This window comes from Corvus brachyrhynchos, unplaced genomic scaffold (assembly GCF_000691975.1).
Source record: "Corvus brachyrhynchos isolate BGI_N302 unplaced genomic scaffold, ASM69197v1 scaffold83, whole genome shotgun sequence".
Lineage (NCBI taxonomy): Eukaryota > Metazoa > Chordata > Aves > Passeriformes > Corvidae > Corvus > Corvus brachyrhynchos.
The window spans coordinates 12,327,453-12,346,977 of record NW_008238464.1 but is presented as its reverse complement, the minus strand read 5'-3'; the positions used below and the strand labels follow the sequence as shown (position 1 = coordinate 12,346,977).

The following is a 19,525-nucleotide window of genomic DNA, read 5'->3' as shown; positions in this document are numbered from 1 at the left end:
GCATTTAAACTGTCCATATAATAGGTAGTAAAGAGAACCCATCATATGGTACACCAAAGTAATGGGTGCCAGATGAAAGTGAGGTTTTCCCATCAGGTTTTGATGGATATGTTCCAGAAAGACTCAAAACATTTTAGTAAATTACCTTTTGCTCCTGTCATCTCTTTTAGCAAATGTCTCATAATCTCCATAGACCATGTAACCCACAGTCAAATGCTGCAGATATGCCCCAGATGAGAAACCATCTTCTGTGTTCCCTCCGTGGATGGGGGATCATCTGTGCTGCTAAAAAGGCTCCATTCTGTGTTCTGGCATGATTTCAGACTGTTCCAAGTTTAGAATATGAGCATCAGTTAGATGAGGTTGTAGCTGGCCTTTGTTTAGTTATGCTACAAGCTTACTCAGGAATGGTATGTCAGGTTGGAGGGGAGGGAGATGGTGTCCAGAAGTGGTTTCTCAGGGATTGAAGTATGTGGTTTGGAGTTATTCCAAGCTGTCTTTCACAGGTTAGAAAATGCATAGATTGAGTTAAGTCTTAGAGTTTTTGTAATGGTGAATTAATGCTGTGAAATTTAGTAATACCATAAATTTCAGTGGATGTGTATAGAATGGCTATCAGTTGCTAGCAAGTGTGAACTTTTCAGTACAGCAAAGCTAACATGACTGTCCTCTTTGGGTATGAAACAGGGCTTTAAAAATCTGTTTTGCTTCTTTTTGTCTGTGTTGAGTGTTTCAAGTACTGTCAGCATTTCAGTGGTCATCATTCTTCCTGCATAGAATATCAGAGAACTAAAAAGTATGTAGTCAGTAATGAGGAACCATCTTTTTATTAGCCAAGCTGTGAATGTTCAGTGGTCAGTGATGATGAATCACAATTTCTTCCACCCTCATTCTGTAGATGGAATAATGTTCACTATTACCACTCTTTATATGGAATTTGCTGGAGGGCAAGAATTTTGGTCAAGGAAAGAACCTTATCCTTTCTGATGTCTGAGGTCTGACTATAAGGTGATTCAGTTCCTGCCATGCCTTGTTCTTGAACAGATAGACATTTTAATCACAATAGCAGAAACTTACAGAAATGGTGATGCCACTTAAGATGAATTAGGTGATTTATTTTAATTTAAACATTAACTTCCAGAGGTGAACTTCCCTGTTCTGTTCTTGGTTATTCATGTCTGGCCCCCAGCCTCACCCCTCCCCAGGTCCTGTACTAAGGACTCATGTATAGGACTGTGGAAATGTCCAAGAGAATCTGAAATCCTGATTACACCGTTCACATTTGTGAGCAGCATACTGTTCAGGAAAGCTCATTTCTGCTGGTGCTGTCACTCCACAGTGGAAGTTTAAAAATAACTGTGATCTAATAACATGAATATATACAGTTTTTATTCCATCCCTCCCCCCCCTCCCCATGAGGTCTGTTTCCTTACACTTTGAACCAAATTAGTTTCTATTGATATTGTTGCCTTTATTTGTATGGAGCACTTTGCTCCACAAACCAGTAGCAATTACTTCACATTTGCTTTGAACATAAATCTTGTTAGGCAGTTTAACTGCTATGTGTACTCAAATGGGGTTTGCCTTAAAAGAGAATGAAAGATTGTCAGGTCCTTAACACCATGCAACTCAGCCAGTCATATTTGAGACTTATCAGCTGATTTTCTCTTTTAAATATAAACCATCTCTTGTGTTCCTTACTTTTTAGTATTTTCAGACAAAGGCAGCAATATATTTGCTGAGGAATTTAGGATAATCCCATGCCAGAGGGTGTAGGCTGTCTAAGGAGTTTGATAATAGGATATTGAACTTTTCAATACTAAATTATTTAACTTTCATCCTTTACCACAGTAATGGCAGAGAACCTGGTATCTAAATGGCTGTAGAGACAGTTTGACAACCTCTGCTTATGGTAACTGAGCCTTTCTTGCTCAAGAGACATGAGCTTTTCCTCCAAACTTTCCAATTGATATTTCACACCAGTATGTCTTCTAAAAGCTTTGAAATGCATGTAGTATTACTTCTTTCTTCTGACAAGACAAATGCTTGGATTAGCTGCAGTGAGTGGGGATGAGAAGGTATAAGGCCAAAGCAAGACTAATGAATTATGCCAAGTTTAGAAGTGGCTGATTCTTATTCTTTGCAGTGGCATGCTTCCTTGTACAGGTCCTGGTTAAGTTTTGAGGCTTCCCTTGTTAGGTATCAATTTCAGCTCCATTTTTTTCAATCAATGCATAGCTGTTGGAGGACATACTAGTTACTTCACAAGAAATGAGTTTGCAGAGTCCTGAATCTTTTAGTTAATGACGCTGGCGCCAGTTTCACTTTTGTGTATTGACTTAACACATTTCAGAGCATTTATTCTCTCTGTCGCAATTTCTTGGAAATGAATAAAGACTTCTGAGGAACAACCTCAGGAGATATCACTAAAACGACCCAAAACAGATGAGTGTGGAAACCAAATCACATTTTTGTTTTCAAAGACAAATGTTTCAGACCGTATCCTAGGGCAGAGACCCTAGTGCTGTTTCTTTCTCTTTTCTCTTGTGTTAGGTGAAGAAATCCATGCTTCACTGTTACCACTTACATCTTTCATGAGCTCTGCAACTGCAGCATTACCTTAACTACTGGCAAAACTTGCAGTGAACCTAAGTGATCCTGCATGAAGTGTACCAAATCCAGTGGCATAATAACACATATAAAATGCAGAAGTTTGCCTGAAAAACATCTTGGAACATTAATTTAAGCAAGGGAAGAGACATATACAATTTCTAGGCACAGATTTCGTACTTCTTTATGTCTGTATGGCCCAAGTCAAGAGGTCAGTGTCTGAAGGCTGAGAGCTGAAAATACATGCATTTGTCTGCTTAGGCAATATATTTCTCTTGCTTTGAATTTTACAATTTAGAATACAGAATGTAACTGTTATAAAGAAAACAGAAAAGTGTGCATTTTATTGAGATTTCACAGTTGCTGTAGTTCTAGTTTTTCACATCAAAACAGAGTAAAACTTCTTGTAAGTACAAGCTTGAAAAGTGTGTCTAAATATCTTAAAATTCAAGAGCCAGTATTTAGGCATCTGTGATTTTTAAAATATTAATCAATAAGACATATATGTAAGATTTTTTGGGTCTGACAACCATGTATTACCCAAGATCATACTGCAGGAAAGGGATCATCAGCCAGCACCCATTTGCTACTTGATTTTCAGTTTCAGGAGACTGCAATTATAAGCACAGTCAAGAGAGTTGTGGGGCCAAATTTTCAACCAGATTCTGTGAATAACTTGCAGGATTTGTACAGATATCCCTGTCTGAAGGGGGGTTGACCCTGGCTGGATGCTGGGTGCTCACCAAAGCCACTCTATCACTCCCCTCCATAACTGAACAGGGGAGAAAAAAATGTAATTAAAGGCTCACGAGTTAAGGACGAGGAGAGCTCACTCACCAAACACCATCACAGACAAAACTGTTGCTGTCTGCCCAAAGGGCTGCCCGGCCCCGGGACTGCCCAGGCATATCCGGACTTGTCCCTGCCATGTGCTCTGACTCCCCTTTTTTCCCAGCGCGGGTAGAATTTGAAGGCAGCCCGGACTCCCCCCAAACAGAGTCCGATTGGCTGGTCACCCTGGGCCCACCCCTGCTCTCCCCTTTCCCCTCCCCCAAATAAAGGTGGCCGATCGCACCTCGCCCATCCCTTTTTTCTCCTGCTTCTCCCTTTTGCGAACAGCCTCTCTCATGTCTCCAGGGGCGGGAAGAATAAAGAAAACAGGAATACAGGCACGGAGTCAGGGCTATATTTCTGCCTCTTTGCTTCTGCTCATGACGATAGCCAAACAGCTATCACTTGCCGTTTCGGAGCCGCCGAGCTGTGGGATCGCCCGTGCTGTCTCTCCAGGCAGCTCGAGGCATTCCAGGGCATAGAACGGTGAGTCTGCTGACTGAGCGAGCAGTGAATTCTCGTCACAAAACAGACTCAACTTGGGGATATTAATTGAATTTATTACTAACAAAATCAAAGCAGGATAATGAGAAGTCAAACAGACTCTTTTTCCCTATACCCCTTCCTTCTTCCCAGCTCTACCTCCTCTCCCCAGCAGTGCAGGGAGATGGGAAATGGAGATTATGGTCAGTTCATCACAAACTCTTTCTGCTGCTGCTCAGGGAGAAGAATCCTTCCCCTCCTGCTGGGTCCATCCCACAGGAGACAGTTCTCCGTGAACTTCTCCAACATGGGGCCTTCTCACAGGCTGCACTTCCTCACCAACTGCTCCAACATGGGTCTTTTCCACGGGGTGCAGTCCTTCAGGAACAGGCTGCTCTATTGTGGGTCTCCCACGGGGTCACAAGTGCTACCAGGAAACCTGCTCCAGCATGGGCTTCTCTCCTTATGGAGGTCTGTGGGTCCTGCTAGGAGCCTCCTCCAGTAAAGGCTTCCCACGGGGTCACAGCCACCTCTTCAGCATGGGTCTCCTTTATGGGCTGCAGGTGGATCTCTGCATCCCCATGGTCCTCCATGGGCTGCAGGGGCACAGGGAGTCTCTGCTCTGGTGTCTGAAGCATCTCCTGCCGCTCCTTCTCCACTGATCTTGGTGTCTGCAGAGCTGTTCCTCTCACATTCTCACTCCTCTCTTCTGTGAGTGCAATTGCCTCTGAGCAATAACTTTTCTTTCCTTCTTTAGTGTATTATTACAGAGGTGTTACCATCATTCCTGACTGGTCCAGACTTGGCCGGTGACACATCGGTCTTGGAGCCAGCTGGCGTTGGCTCTGCTGGGCATGGGAGAACTTTCTGGCAGCTTCTCACAGAAGCCACCCCTGTGGCCACCCTGCTACCAAGACCTGGCCACACAAACCCAATGCACTGCCTGTCTTCCTCGCAGGTAACTTCTTTTTTTGCACAATATAGATATGATTATAAGGATTCCCAGAGAAGCCCAAGTGTCACAAATGTGAAACTACGTGGAACACTGAACAAGGAGAGGGAAAGCAAAAGCAAGAAAACAGATAAAAGGACCAGGGCTACATGAGAGATTCTGAAAGGCATTTTTATATGCAATGTCTGGAAAGTTCGGCAGCAAGATGGATAACTCATAAAGGAATAAAAACCAATAAACTCTTTAGAAAGTTCAGTTCTTACAATGCCAAGAAGGAAAGAGAAATCTTCAGAAAATTTGGCTCCATGTAGCGCAACCCTGAAGAAAATTAGCCTTGTAGATAATTTTTTTGTCTGGTCCCAAGATAGGAGGTGTTTTCTACTGTCTTCCTGAACGTAAGACTTGTCAGAATTTTTTAGCTGAAGTTATTCTGGGAAATAATTCTGTGAGCCTAAAATGTGCCTCAGGTTTGCCTCATCTAAAAACAGTGAAAGGAGGAGTGTGAATTTGCTCATCTATGAATTTTATTCTTCCCTGAATATGTTTTTTAAAGCTCAGGGTTCTGATTTCCTGCTTACAGCCCACAAAAAAGCAATGGCTTTGATTGACCTCATTGACCTTAGTAAACTGGACAGCTTTCTGACCAAGCTGAAAAAGTACACCAGAAGCAGATCAAGCTTTTCTGGAGTGTGGTTAGAAAGAGATCTGCTGAAACTTCTTATGATGAGGGAGAGATATGTTCTGTGTGGAAAGCCCTACCCCCTCTGTTGTTTGGGTTGTGCTCTCATTTGTGGATAAGGGGACCTGAACTCTTGAAGTTGGCTAAGTTGTGGTGGTGTCAATCACTGGAGAACTGGGCCCGGTGGGTGAACAGATTTAGAGAAAAAAACCCCCAATGCATTGGTTACTTACAACCACCAAGTACAGCTGTGGCAAAAGTCTGTTGTTTATATTTACACCTTTCAAAATGGAGGCTGTGTTTAGTGGTGCATTGCTACAGCAGCATTTGGCTCTTTATTGAGATATATAATTAGAGATTTTACAATTTGATGTGCCAAGCAGTGCATTCTCTCCACAAAAGTTTTAAGGTGATAATCACTTTTATTGCTGGAATTTCATTAATGGAAATAGTGAAAAAACCCAAATGCCATTTAGAATGAACCTATCTGATGTACCACCAGGTAAGTATTCACAACTGTGAATTAATTGGAAGAATAAAGAGTAGAACTTTAACTACACTCCAGGTCCCATCTTGGTCCCAAAGTCGGTATGGGTAATGCAGTCTGAAAGTCATGTGTCTTCTCCACTTGAGGTCAGTGCTGAAAACAGTAATTGGCTGAAGCATAATTAAAATCAGGGTCTCAGAGGATCATCTTTTTTCTTGGTAGGATTCTGTAATTATGCATTAACTATTATTAGTTGTCTCTTGTGCTTGGGGCAGTAAAAGCACAGCAGAATTTATTTATTTTCCCTGTATTTTTGTGTGAAGGCCAAGGGGAGTTTTTGAAGCAGACCTCCAATGCAAAAATCCATAAATCCATGCTGTGTTTTCATATATGTTATACTGCATGGCTCCATTTACACTATGAAAATTATCCAAATAAGTGCGGTCAAGCCATTCTAGTAATCTGGAAATATCTCTCAACAGAGGAGGGAAGGTATTTTTTTTCTACTACTATATTTTGCCATCATAATGGATGTCTAAAAGTATAATAAAATAAATGTCTGACTTCTCTGTATTTTTTTTGCCTGACAGTCAATAAATTTACCAGTGGTTGGCAGCTCAAGTATTTTGGATCATGCTGAGGCTCAGCAATGTTCCAGATGAAGCGCATAGCCCTGTTGGAGCTGGTCCCACAAACTCTACAGCATGTTGTTGTCAGCCCTCCCTGCCATACCCACAGGGCTCCGATGACGCTATTGCTGTGCTTCACACAAGCTAAAGATCATAAAACCGAAATTTTGCTTCATATGGAGGCGGTAGTCACAGTCAATGAGTTTAACAGATGCAGTGGGCCCTCTTGGTGCAGTCAGGGAGATTAAGGAATCAGATTTTTTTCCAAGATAGAAAGCAACAGTGTTATATGAAACTTCTGGGTTTGGTTTTTTTTAATCCTTTTTTTCTTTTAAAAAATCTTTTTCTTGTTTTGCAGGGTGGAATTTTAGAACATACACAGAGGCCTGGAAGTTTCGTTTGAGATGGTTATTTTAGAATGCTCTCCCAAGCTCTGTGGACTGAAAGGACCTGGGCAGAGGTGGGAGGCAGGAAATGGGCATCACTAATATGATGTAAAAATTCACACACATAATAATCCGAATGTAGGTAAAACAAAAGCAGCTATCGCCCTTCCTTTTCCCAGAACCAAAGCTACTGCAGTCCCTTGTTGAGTACAAGAAACAAATTTCTGCCTTGTTATAAATTCTAGGAATAGAGCAGGTACTGTACTTTAAAGATAGAATTACATATTTTGGTTCTCCAAATTTTTTCCCTCCTGGTGTGTTCTGGTTTGGCCAAATTTAGAAATACATCCTCTGAGAGAAGGCAGGCTACAACCACTCCTCCCCCACCAGGTTTGGGAAAAAATAAATTTTCCTCGGAGGAAAGTGAAAGAGATAAAAACTATTTATTTAACAAACACACAGGAAAAGGATAATAATGCTAAATGAGAAAACCTCCCACTCTGCTGAGAGAAACCTGGGCGAAAATTCAGAGTCCGTCCGTAGATCTCTCTCTCCCTCCTTGCAGCTGGGATGGGATGGTGGGCACACCTCCAGGGCCAAGGCCTTGGTGGAATCCTCCCAATGTATTTTGATGTTGAAACAGTCCAGCAGAGAGAAAAGGAAAAAAATGAAATCCCAGGAAAACAAAAGTTCAACTCTCCGGAGGAAAGGAGCTGAGGAAAAAAAGACTGCTGAAAGCTGGCTGGAAAGAAAAGCAAGCTGGGTGCTTCCCTTCCCTCCTGCTCTCCTGCCGCAGCTGAAAAAAAGTCTCTATCTTTGTGTGACCTTGAACAAGCTGCAAACTGCTTTGAAAAAGTTTTGCTCAGTTTTTCCTTCCCCCTCTCAGGCTCAGTTTAAAGGCATAGAAAGGCACAAGAATTAATTTCTGGGCATAGGGCAGCGATATGGGATACACATCATAAAGTCACCCCAAGACATGGTGTGGATATGGTTTTACTGTACAGCTGCATTTATTTACATGTGTTCCTGGAACTGTGAAAAATTCTTTGCCTGGATTTATAAGTTGGTATGTGTATGGTGGTTTGGTTTCTCCTAAGTTTTTCTTCCCCAAACAAACCCAGTTCCTCTCTGTACATGAGATGTGTGGCAGGCATGCTGCCACATGTGTTTTGTAGCCTAAGCTGTACTTTGGCATTTCTTCCCTCTCTTCCTCTCCTCTCCTCCCAACTGGAAATTGTGAGTAGGTGCAGGACATGCACAGAAACAGATAAATCAGTGCTTTGTTTTCTCATGTCCAGGTAATAAGTGGTGGTGTTTTTGAAGCAGAAGGACTCCCAACAGAGTGTTCCAGATAAACTTGGTGTTTACAGAAGTGAGACAAACCATTAGCTGCCTAAAATGTGGTGTTCAGAAATGTACCTGTGGGGAGGGCGAGAGAAAGTGAAGTTGACAAGGAAAGAAGATTTGTCAGATTCATATTTTTAAAGAAATATTCAGTGTAACATGATCTGTAACAGTTTTTAGCTATTCAGTGGACATGGCCAGAATGCACGTGGCTTTATGGTTTACAGTTTCTCTAAAGCAATGATAAAAGACAACTCTGGAAAGAAGCCACACTCAGCTATGAAATGGAGAGGGTTTGTGCATATGTGAAGACAGATACAGGGCATTTTCTCTCTCTTGTATGTTTCTTTTTTAATTTCAGAGAAAAGTTACTCCTCCTGTGGCTTTTGCTGGCAGCAATAGATTGGAAAGCCCTCACCCAAACCTTTGGCTCTGCTTAGGTGGAAGTTCCTCCTGCTTCATCTCTTAGATGAAAGGTGCCTCTTACAGCTTTATTTTCTGAATCAAAGGGAACAGTCACTTTATTGCTCTCTATTCCCAACCCCTGCTTTCTCTCCCTCTCTTTGCATCATAGAAGCTGAAAAGAGGTGGATAAGACCGTAAGTTATTTAAAATGATAATTGGCTTATTTTCAAGCTACTGGTAATAAGGATAAAGCAGATATACACCACACGTTCTTGACTTTAAACACATTACTACTCTGAGCCATTTAATGGAGACTTGTTTCTGGCTTCATCCTCATTTGAAAGTCTTAATTAAGTAGGCAGTAGCTATTGAGAAACAGTGGCCCAAATTTACTGAGGGTATAATTCTGAATTTGGCTCTGGCTTCAGAACTGTCTGAATAAGACTAGTCTGAGAAATTCAGAGTTTTCTGTTCTTGAGGTTTTCCTTCAGCAGCTTACAAATGTCACTGTTTATGACACTGGCAAGATTTGAAAGCTATAAAGAAATCGTTCCAGAAATTATTTTTATAATGTACAGCCATTCAGTTTCAGATACTGCAAATCAAAAAGAAAAATAGACAAGTAAATTCTAATTCTATCATGAATAAAAAAGTCCTTTTTTTTTTGTTTGTTTTTTGTTTATCCAAATTCTGGGACCTGAATTTCAGTCTAATCAATTTTATTTTCAGCTAGCCCTCTCTGCCTGCAATTAGTCTGAACAGCTTTCAAGTGGATTTGAAATTATCCCAGACCCACTTCTTTTGATTTAAATTTAACCATTTGTCTAGTGGATTAAAGGGCTTGGTTTCTGATGGGGTGACTTCCATTTATCATGTGCATTTCTTGATCCTGCGGCTGGCAAACTGTATAAGGATGGATTAAGAGAAACAAATGATCCAGCCAGTAAAGCTACTCAGGAAAGTAAAATATCAGCCAGAATTGCTTCTCCCTGGATATGGGAGTGTCTGGAATACTCTGGGGCAATACTGCAGAGGAGCATTTAAAGCAAGAACAAAATTTAAAAGTGGATGGGGAACCCTGTGGTTTGATAATTCTCCCAGCAAAAATAAAAATACTTAGTCTGTCTTTAAAGTATACAAAGTGCATCAGCCTCTGTGAGTAACCTTGCTGAGCAAAGATGTTAAGTTACTGAGAGCTCAATGGTCCATCATGTGTTGTTTAATAGACTCACCCAAAGAACCAAACTGGTGAGCAGGAAGGATCACCTGTGTGCATGGGCCATTCCTGTATCCTGCGTGCAAGATTTCATGTTTTGAGCTACCATTATTTAATGTTTGCACTGCAGTAGGACCAAAAGTTAAAAGCCTCATATTTATTGCCCCCAGCTGCTAGATACTCCACAAACACTTTGTAAATAATTCCCCCTGCTCCAAAGTGACACTGTAAGACTGATGATGATTTTAGAAGTAATTAAAACCTGTGACATACTTGAAGTATTTAGTAAAATCAGCTGATCCAAATTCTGAATTTTGATTTTCTACCTATCTGCCATTATAGTGTTCTTACTTATTTACATAGATTGGTTTCTTTCCCATGTTTTCTTCTGTTGTTATTGACTTTATGCCTTAGACTGTAGGAGCATCTCCTTGCCTGTATTGCTGAGCATGAATGTAGATTTTAGCTTCAATAAGTGAGGACAGGCATTGCAGATGGATTGTAACTCATCTGTTTTGTAGGACAAAAGAAATCCAAAGAGGAGCATAATTTTTAATGGTGCTCTCTTTGAACTGCATGTTTTGCATTTCATGTTCTCTTTATGGTCTTTCCCAAAGCATTAAAAGAAGTTTCTTTTGGACTGAAGGGACGTTTGACCTTGACATTAAGAGTTCCTGTGTAATCTTTCCCATTCGTTGTCTTGAATGGGCAGATGAGTATAAAGCTGAACTAGGATTGCAACAGTGAGAGTGCATGTTAGCTAGCCCTCTTTGATGGAGCAGTGGTACAGTAGGAAAAATCCTAAAAGGTAAAAAAAAAATCCTTTGGCAGTTCAAGCTTGGAAAAAAAAAAGAATACCTTGCAAACTTTAATCATGTTGATGTCTGCATTATTTGACTCTCTATTAGGGGAAATCTGGTTAACATGGTCAACAGAGTGATTAATCTGACCAAATGTAGATGCCTGCTACAGGAATGAGATCACAGGCATCTAATCTATGAAGATTGATTATATTGACAACATCTCTTAGCCTAGGCATTAAATGCCCACATTTAGTCATGCAAACCCACCTTTTTTTCTTGAGATCTTTTTGAACAGTTCTTGGCGAATTTGAAGTTAACACCACTTTAGCAAAAATTTCTTTTTGTTTTCATTTCTTGCAGTATTATAAGCAGTAAATTTGTATATAAAGATCCATATTTCTACCCACTCCTTTCAGGGAACTCTTACTTAGCTTCTGATTATCAAAAACTGATAAAACGTTTTCCTGTGTGTTTCTCCCAGTTCTTGGCAAAGCGCTGAGCAAAACTGATCAACGGCACATAATGACCATGCATTTAAGAGTATTCTTGTAGCTGCCCTGCTGGTAATTAATCTTCAAAATATGAACTATTCACTGGGTTTGGTACCCTCTCAGACACAATGGGAGTGGGATGTAACTACCAGCGTTGGTGCTCTTTCAAGAGCAATGAAAGTCCCACTGAGCTATTACTGACATACTGAAATGGAAATATTGGAACAAATGTATTTGGATATTCTGATGTGCTGGTGAGTGTTACACAGTTCTCTGCCCACTGATGAAAAACTACTGGTGACTATAGGAGGCTGTTTTAACGAGGTGGGAACGTGGCTTTCCTGTTAGGAGATGCAGAGCCCATGAGGGCACTCAGCTGAAGCAGGAGAATGCCTCACCCCTGCCTCCTGCTGCCCTGTCACTCCAGAAGGATGCTGCAGCTTCCTAGCCAGCTAGGTATGGTGTGAAAAGAAAGCATATGTGTGCTCACTGTCTGCAACACTTCCCCCCTGCCCTCCAAGGCTCCTCCCCAAACTGCTTAAACAAAATTTTAAAACAAACATATTACAGTTCAGTCTCTTTATTGCAATAGGTCAATGTGGCACATATTGGATTAAGGTGAAAAAAAGACTTTCAGATGGAAAATCATATAAGCAAAGATACACGACTATAGCAACAGTTGTGAAGTCTTTGATATGATTCTGTCTAAGACAAAGGGCTGCCTGCAGTAGACATATCTCAGTTTTCCTCCAAAATTCAAGAGAAGAGGTATGTAGAATAGCAGTGCTATTCTTGCAATGTGGATTTTAATTTGGACAGCATGGCTTCACCCTCAGGCTCCCTGTCAGTTGCTATTCCCACTTAACTCCCAAGTTATCTTTCTGCTTTAGCCTGAATTAATCAGATTGGTTGATGCAGCCCAAAATGAGAACATACCTTTTTATGTGGAGTACATGTCCTCATTTTGAGCCAACTAAAAGTCACTGAATACCACCAAGACATCTCAGTTTTATTTTAGCCTGTAAATCCTGCTTGGAAAATTGTAGCCTTCAGATACTTTTTCTTTTGCTCTTTTTCTTTTCTTCTATAGACAAGTGACAAAGGAAAAGGGAAACTCCTGCTAATCACTTCAAAAATGTGCTAGTAAGAAAAGCTATTAACCGCTCGTTTTATCTCACTCCTTTGGAATCAGATATGTTCCAGGGATTACTCTGCTCTGTGCACAGCAGAAGTTCAATCACAGGAGCTGCGAGATTGGTAATGCTATACTAGGGTTAGGCAAAAATTGGGGTGAAGTTAGCATTCAGCATAATAATATCTATTGTTCTGAATGTCACTTAGCTCTCATCTTAAGTAAAACCGACACAAATAAGAGTTATATTTTTGGTTTATAGGATTTCATTCCGGTGCAGAGTGATTGAAATGTGAATTCATCCAGCTTACTGAATTCAGTGGCATTGCTGAATGGAGTAATTCCCCTCGCTCCTGCTTTCATCTGTACATTCCCAGGCCCTTGCTTGTTTGAACAAGAGCAGTTATGTGATTGCATGAAGGTGTAGATCAGGGATCTGATCTGATCCGGCTGAGAAGTTTTTGGTAGGGGGATGGGTTAAGTCTTGATTTTCAGCTAGATCTGAGTTGCTGCAGCTTGGTGGATGAATGATGGTGTTGACACAAACCTGTGGCTCAAGTCTATAGATTGGACTTAGGAGAAGAGTGAGAAACACTTTCTTTTGGTAGGTGGTCAACTGTGGATTGATTTAAACAAACAGCAAAACCAGACTTGTAGAATATGACTTGAGGGTAGAAGAGTCAAGAGCATCCTCATTTGTGGCACATGATTTTGGCACATGCTTATCATAGGGTTGTTTGAGAAGATCTGGAAAAGAACTAAGTGTTTCATCCTCTGTTAGCTGGAAATCCCCCATGGCTCGGACTGAGGCCACTGCTGATGCAGCAATCTTTACTGTGTAGGGTAGCAATGAATGAAGCCTGATGTGAAAGCCTTAGTATTTAAAAACCTTAATCCAAAATCTTTATATTAGCTACATTCCTTCTCTACAGAAAATCGGACTTACAATGTACAGATACGCAGAAGCATATTACTTTAGATATGTGCCAGTGCAGGTGGGACAGGAGAGAAAGAGTGATTTACAGAATGGAAGCAAGCATGATTCCATTTCCTCTCCCCACCTCCCCTTTTTATCTACCATTTCTTCTGTGGTTGGGGAAAGAAAAGAAGTTCTGAAAACATCTTTCAGTGCCTTCAAAAACCCCAACCCACTATACCACCTGTCACTCACCTAAGAAAAACCACAGTGGAATGCTGTGCTGAGTGCTGCTTGTAACCTGGTTGAAACAATTGTCTATAGCTGGTTTGCTATGACTGGGTCTGCGGGTTCCGTGTAGCAACAGTATGTAAGGCTGAAGACCTTAGGAATTACTGGAAGATACGTAGTTGGATAGAGTAAGGAGCACCTCTCACTGTGTTGGAGAGAAAAGCTGCATGAGCTTTTACAAGGCACCAGAGAAGCTGGTCTCTGCTGTGTTTTCTGAATGCCACCGCATGCGGAGAAGCTGCAGTTGAGGCTTGTCCTCAGCTACCTGACACAGATCCGTGAGAAAGCAACTCTCAATGGTTTCTCACAACTGCTTCTCAATACAATATCTTTTCTAGTTTTTAAGTGGCTTCTTTTGATGAGTGGAATAAATTTTACCACAAGTTTTCCAAGCTTACTTTGAAAATCTATACAGATCACAAACTTTGGTTAGACTCAAGTTTCTCAAATGACCCTGGGTTCTCTATTGGCCTTAAGTAATATTTAGATACAGGGTTAGGCTTACATCTGAAAAAGTTCACTTTTTTTTTTTTTTTTCTTTCTGGGTGACTTTTTGACATGTTTGACTAAAGGATCTGTCCTTTAACTAAACAGACATAATGATATTCTCTTTTGCTCTCTGTCCCTTATTTTTCAACGCAAATAGGTCTCTCAAAACTGTGAGCATTGGAGACATGGAGAGCAGTGGACCCCAGTGGGCTGTGTGTTCACCCCAAATCTGCTTTTTGGTGGTGCTGACAAATCTGTTGGTCTCTGCTGTTTTCTCCATGGTGAGAATCTGAGACACAAGTTGAAGTTGCAGATCCCAGATGAGCCAGCACATGCTGCCACACACCTGGGGGAGCTGGGCTTACAACTCGTAAGCCTGTTCACAAACACAAGCTATCTGCTTATTTAAAATAGATTGTGCCCTGCAAAATTGCATCCCAGTTAGTGGATCTAAAAAATGTTACAAACTCCCAACAGCAGCACTTATTGACCAATATTGCCATTTAAACCCTGCCAGAATTGATTCTTTGAAGTTCAGGGAGGTATTATTTTTGCCGTTAAGTATCTCCACATACCGAGACCAGTAATTTTTCCCTGAACGAGGTAGGAGGCATTCCTTTTCCTGCTGTTGCTGAAGTGTCAAAAAGTATAGAAAACTGTCTTTTTCTGGAAGTGGTTTTGTGCCCCCTGGCTCACTGAGTTCATGTGCAGGAGTAGCTGTTTTTTCCTTGCTATTTTCAACTCTCCTCTTTTGTGACTGGAATTACAGCCTGCAGGAAGTTCCTTAGCATCTCAGTACTGCTAATCTCCCACTGACAATTCCAAACAATTAAGAAATGTCCTAATTCTGTTGCTGTGAGAATAATGAATGGCTGCTATGAAAAAAATGTATTTATTAATAAGAATACAGTGTCATATTAATTACCTAATTTTAGACTATCTGTCTTTTCTTGGATATATTTAGTAATGTAATTGAATCACAACACAGCAAATCAGAAATCATTGGTATGCTGCTGAGAAGGCAGAGTACAGCATGAAAAAGGATCGGTTTTGTATATAAGCAAAAAAAAATCCCAATTTGTTTTTCCTTTTCATTATGAAGTGTTCACCACTGGGTACAGAATTTTCTTAGGAGTGTATTGTGTGAAATTGTTGGTTATTCTTCAAATCAATTTGTAGTCTAGAGGGGCTGAAAAAAGTTCTGAGAGACAGATGTAGCTCCATTCAAAGAGAAACATTGAAAAGGACTGTCAAAGTTTTGGTAGCTGGAGTGTTATTCCTTTAGGCATTTCTGTTAATAAAATATACTCGTGTTGAATCTCTTTCATTTCCAGGGTAGCCTGGAACTCTCATCTCATGATGAGTTGATGCTGCTCGGCCAAATGCTTCTGCAGTGCTCTACAAGTCTTTCCTCTGGTGGAAGGTGTCCCTGCCCATGGCAGAGGGTTGGAACTAGATGATTTTTATGGTCCCCTCCAACCTGGGTCATTCTATAATTCTCTGATTCTATTATCTGCCTCTTCCTGTTGACTGTTCTGCTCAGAGCTTTAGTACCAAGGCATACAGCCCAAATGTGATAATCCAGAAGTTGTGCTGCTTCTTTTGACTTGGAAAAGATCAGTGTCACTTCAAACATTTCAGGTGAATTCAGTGTGTATAGAAGCAGATTCTGAATATACAGAAAAGTGTCTGCCCCAAAGTCATCTTCACTGAGATATATTCATATAGGCTGAATGCTTACTAAAGCATTAGGCAATAGCACAAATAATCAGCAGGGAATAAGGGCAGATGCACGAGCAATTAGGACCAGTCTTAAAAATTTATTAATGTAATTTTCAGATTGTACCAATTTGTGATAAATAGAAATATTAGTGAGAGAAAAAGAAGTTAAAATAAAACCAGAGAAAACTGCTAAAAATAAAGGCCTCGGGGAAAATATAGAGAGGAAAAAATAGATGAAGAATTTAACTTAAAATATAAGTACATAGACAAAGAGGGAGACAGTTCAGGTAGTAAAATTCAGATGAAGGGAAAGTCCAGAATGCTGTCTTGGAAAGAACTGGAGGTAACAGAGAGGTCTAGAGGTGACACTGAATAGCAAATGAGACATCACTTTACCTCTCATTTATATATTATGTGATGTGGCAATAAAAGGGATGAGAAATACCTTTAGGCTATCTGGAGATATGAGAGAGAAGTGAGAGTCTCTCTCCCTGTGTGACAAGACAGAAACTATTTGGTTATTTTAATTTATTGCTGAGCATCTTTTTACCAAAAAGATGTTTTTGGAACGTGATTGGAAGACAAAGAAGAAAAACAGAAAAAAACTGAAACAAAGATAATGAAATATACCAAGCTTAACTCAATCATAGTTAAATGAGTTTCATAATAATCTGTATTGGAAAGGGTTAAGTGCTGAGAAGGAATGTCAGGAGATGTAATCACATGAAATTAAAGAAAGAAGAATTAGAGGTAGTGTTATGAATAATTTGAACTGAACAGACTGAGCAATTGTGGGTAAAAGAGAGATTTTCGCCGAAGACACCAGGGAAAATCCTCATTTTTACACATTTTTAATGTCCACAGAACAGACGGAGTCAGGTTTTTAATGTCTCACTTAAAAGATGCATGCAGATGGTGTTTTTTCATGCATTTTAAATATGAATTCCTACATTTTGATTATGTTGTCATTAGCAGTAGCCTTACTTGGTAATTAGGAAGCTGGTTCCTAGCAGTGTGAGAGAGAGAATATATTGAGAAAGGAGGATGTTATCTCTTTATTTCCACAGGGATATAATTAAGTGCAACCAACAACATCATCAAAACAGTAGAAGAAATTCAAACAGTAACTATGCAGACTGGAAATGGCTCATTGTTCAGTGAAAAACAGCTGATCTTCATCAGAAAAGGCCACATTATTTGTCAGTACTCATTCTAGCCAAGAAAGAAAAGGAAATTCCACGAGAAAAGGTTTTTCCCTGTAATAAATGCCAAATTTTTCTCAGGTAAGTAACTGTGAATGAATATCAATTTAGAAATAAAGCTACATGTAATGGAGTATTCCAAGCAAGTTTTTGAAAGAGAGGAAAAAAAGCTAAATACCATGAAAAAGCCAAATACCATGAAATGTATTTAGAGGAGAAAGCAAGAGTGAGAGAGCTGCGAGAATGTTTCCTCTCTGGAAAGCAGTTTGTGCTTCAGGAATGGCATGTTCAAGTGTCAGTGCAGAATGAGGCCTGCCTGCTGCCTGCTCTTTACACTGAACAACATTCTCAGTTCTCAGAAAATAAAAAAGCAAAGCAAAAAGCAACCCTGAACTCTGGCAGTCTTGGAAAGTGAAACAATGAGTTTCTCTCCATGACACATTTGTTCCAAGCCACAGAGTGTGCATGCCTGATTTTTGTTATTGTGAAGCTCAGTTTTAGAACTGCACGTATTTTATGGTAGGTGAGTGTCTGTATCTTTTACAGCATCTGTTAAACATGCAATTATGCTTCTAAATGTTTTAAATGTACCAAAACATGGCCACGGCTTTGCCAAGCAAGCTTTATTTGGCCAGAGCAGCTCCTGCTCATACCTCTCTGCAGCTGTTATCCTTAGTGCCTGGAGGATGAGTCTCCAGCCAGATACCAAGCATGCCTGCAGAGTCTGCTGTTATAAACAAGAAACTATCGAAGCATGCAAGTCTCCATCTTCACTACCCCTCCTTGAGTTACTGTGGTCCTTTCCATATACCCTGTTTACTTTCTAGTTATCTTCTTTTCAATATATGGAAGAGCTGCTGACAAGGATCTCTGTATTTCCTGCCCTAACCTTTTTACCTCTCAATTCTCCAAATCCCTTTAGTAGTTTTTCAGTCTTTTTCATCAAATTTAAAAACCTGTCTGCACATTGTCTAGGCTGTCTCTGATATGGTCGATACAATTCTCTTCTAATTCGCTTGAAAATTCAATTTCTGACTTCCCATTTTAATCCTCATGCTTGCACCCTGCTCCTCCTTGCATCTGCCTTTTCCACTTTTAGTTTTCAGATTTTCTTTCTCATCAAAACCCTTTTTTTTTGGTACTGATCAGTGGGACACCATCTCTTCCCCTTGAAGTCTTTATTTTAATTAATCCCTTGTGTAATTAACTGAGAATTTTTTATACTTCTCCAGTTACAGCTGTTTGTATTGCAGTCTCCTTACCAACATGATTCTCTGGAGAAAGAACTGGCTTTTCCTTCGTTTCTGGGTTTAATACTGATTTGGTTGCAATTTACTTAGGGGAGGAGGTGTTTGGCAGGCTGAAGTTCAGCCAGAGGGACTAAAAAGGATCATGCTGCATCCAAGTATAAACAGAGTGGTGGGATTTCCCAGAATTTTTCATGGACTACTGGTTGGACCAAAAGCTAGATGTTTGAAGTAAGTGTAATATACCCAAGACAGTGTGCATTGGCCAGATGCACACTGGTTTCTCTTTTGAAAACCTCCAAACCTCGTCTTTTGAAAACCTACTTCTGCTTGAGAAGATTTTGTTTTAGTTTGAGCTTTTGACATCATGGGGATGGGAAGCAGAAGTCATCTGTAAAATTGGCTGATTGCTTTCCTTCACTGAGGAAATCAATGGTATTTTAAAACTAAACTGTGCTGAACATAGGTGTTGCAGCACGAATCTCTTTTTTTCGCTTGAGTTGCCACAGCAACATAAAATTTCCTTTCCCCCACACTACCTTCCCTAAAATATACTTCACAAATTGTCTTTGAAAAAAAAAGGAAAAAAAAGCCTTATATCATGCTGACAAATTCTGCTGTTTGCTCTTTTAGTATTTGGTCTTCTATGCAGTTGGTATTATTAGAGCAAATCTACTTGATGCATGGAGAGCTCAACGTTCTAAAATTTGACCTTAAGTGAAGGGACGGAGAAGAAAAGTTGAAGCTGAAGTAGCTGCTCTCTCTAGACAGGCTGCAGGCCTTGCAAACCCTCTGCACAGTCTGGCAGTACTTGTTAGGGTCCAGTGTGAGTGTGGCTTACACAGTCTGCCTCTTCCCAGCATTGGGAAGACAAGCAATAGCCTGTTGGATGTATTATTAGGGAACACGCAGTGGCTTTTAAGGAGGGTTTCTTTCATGCTTTTCTCACACCTTCACAAGAACAGTAGCAGCTCCAGCAGGCTTTCAATTACCAAGTGCATATCCATTATCCTATGAGAGAAAAAATAATGAAAAGATCCAGGCAAAAAGGAATTTGTCTTAGCTATCCTTTGTTGAAAGAGCCATTAGAATTAGACTAATTGTTAAAATAGTTTTAATATGTAATGTTTTAGAATAGATGTATAAATCAAATAATTTCAATTAGTTGAAAAATAATCTGTGTCTGTCAGTAGGGTCATATTTACCAACA

The 19,525-nt window shown here is 40.2% G+C and overlaps 1 long non-coding RNA gene across 1 annotated transcript; it reads left to right on the top strand.

The window, feature by feature from the left end:
* Positions 1–4,270: 4,270 nt before the first annotated feature.
* On the top strand, positions 4,271–7,725 carry LOC108447349. The gene is made up of 2 exons (XR_001862874.1): positions 4,271–4,882; positions 7,030–7,725. It is a non-coding gene; the product is annotated as an uncharacterized LOC108447349 (long non-coding RNA).
* The last annotated feature ends 11,800 nt before the right edge of the window (positions 7,726–19,525 follow it).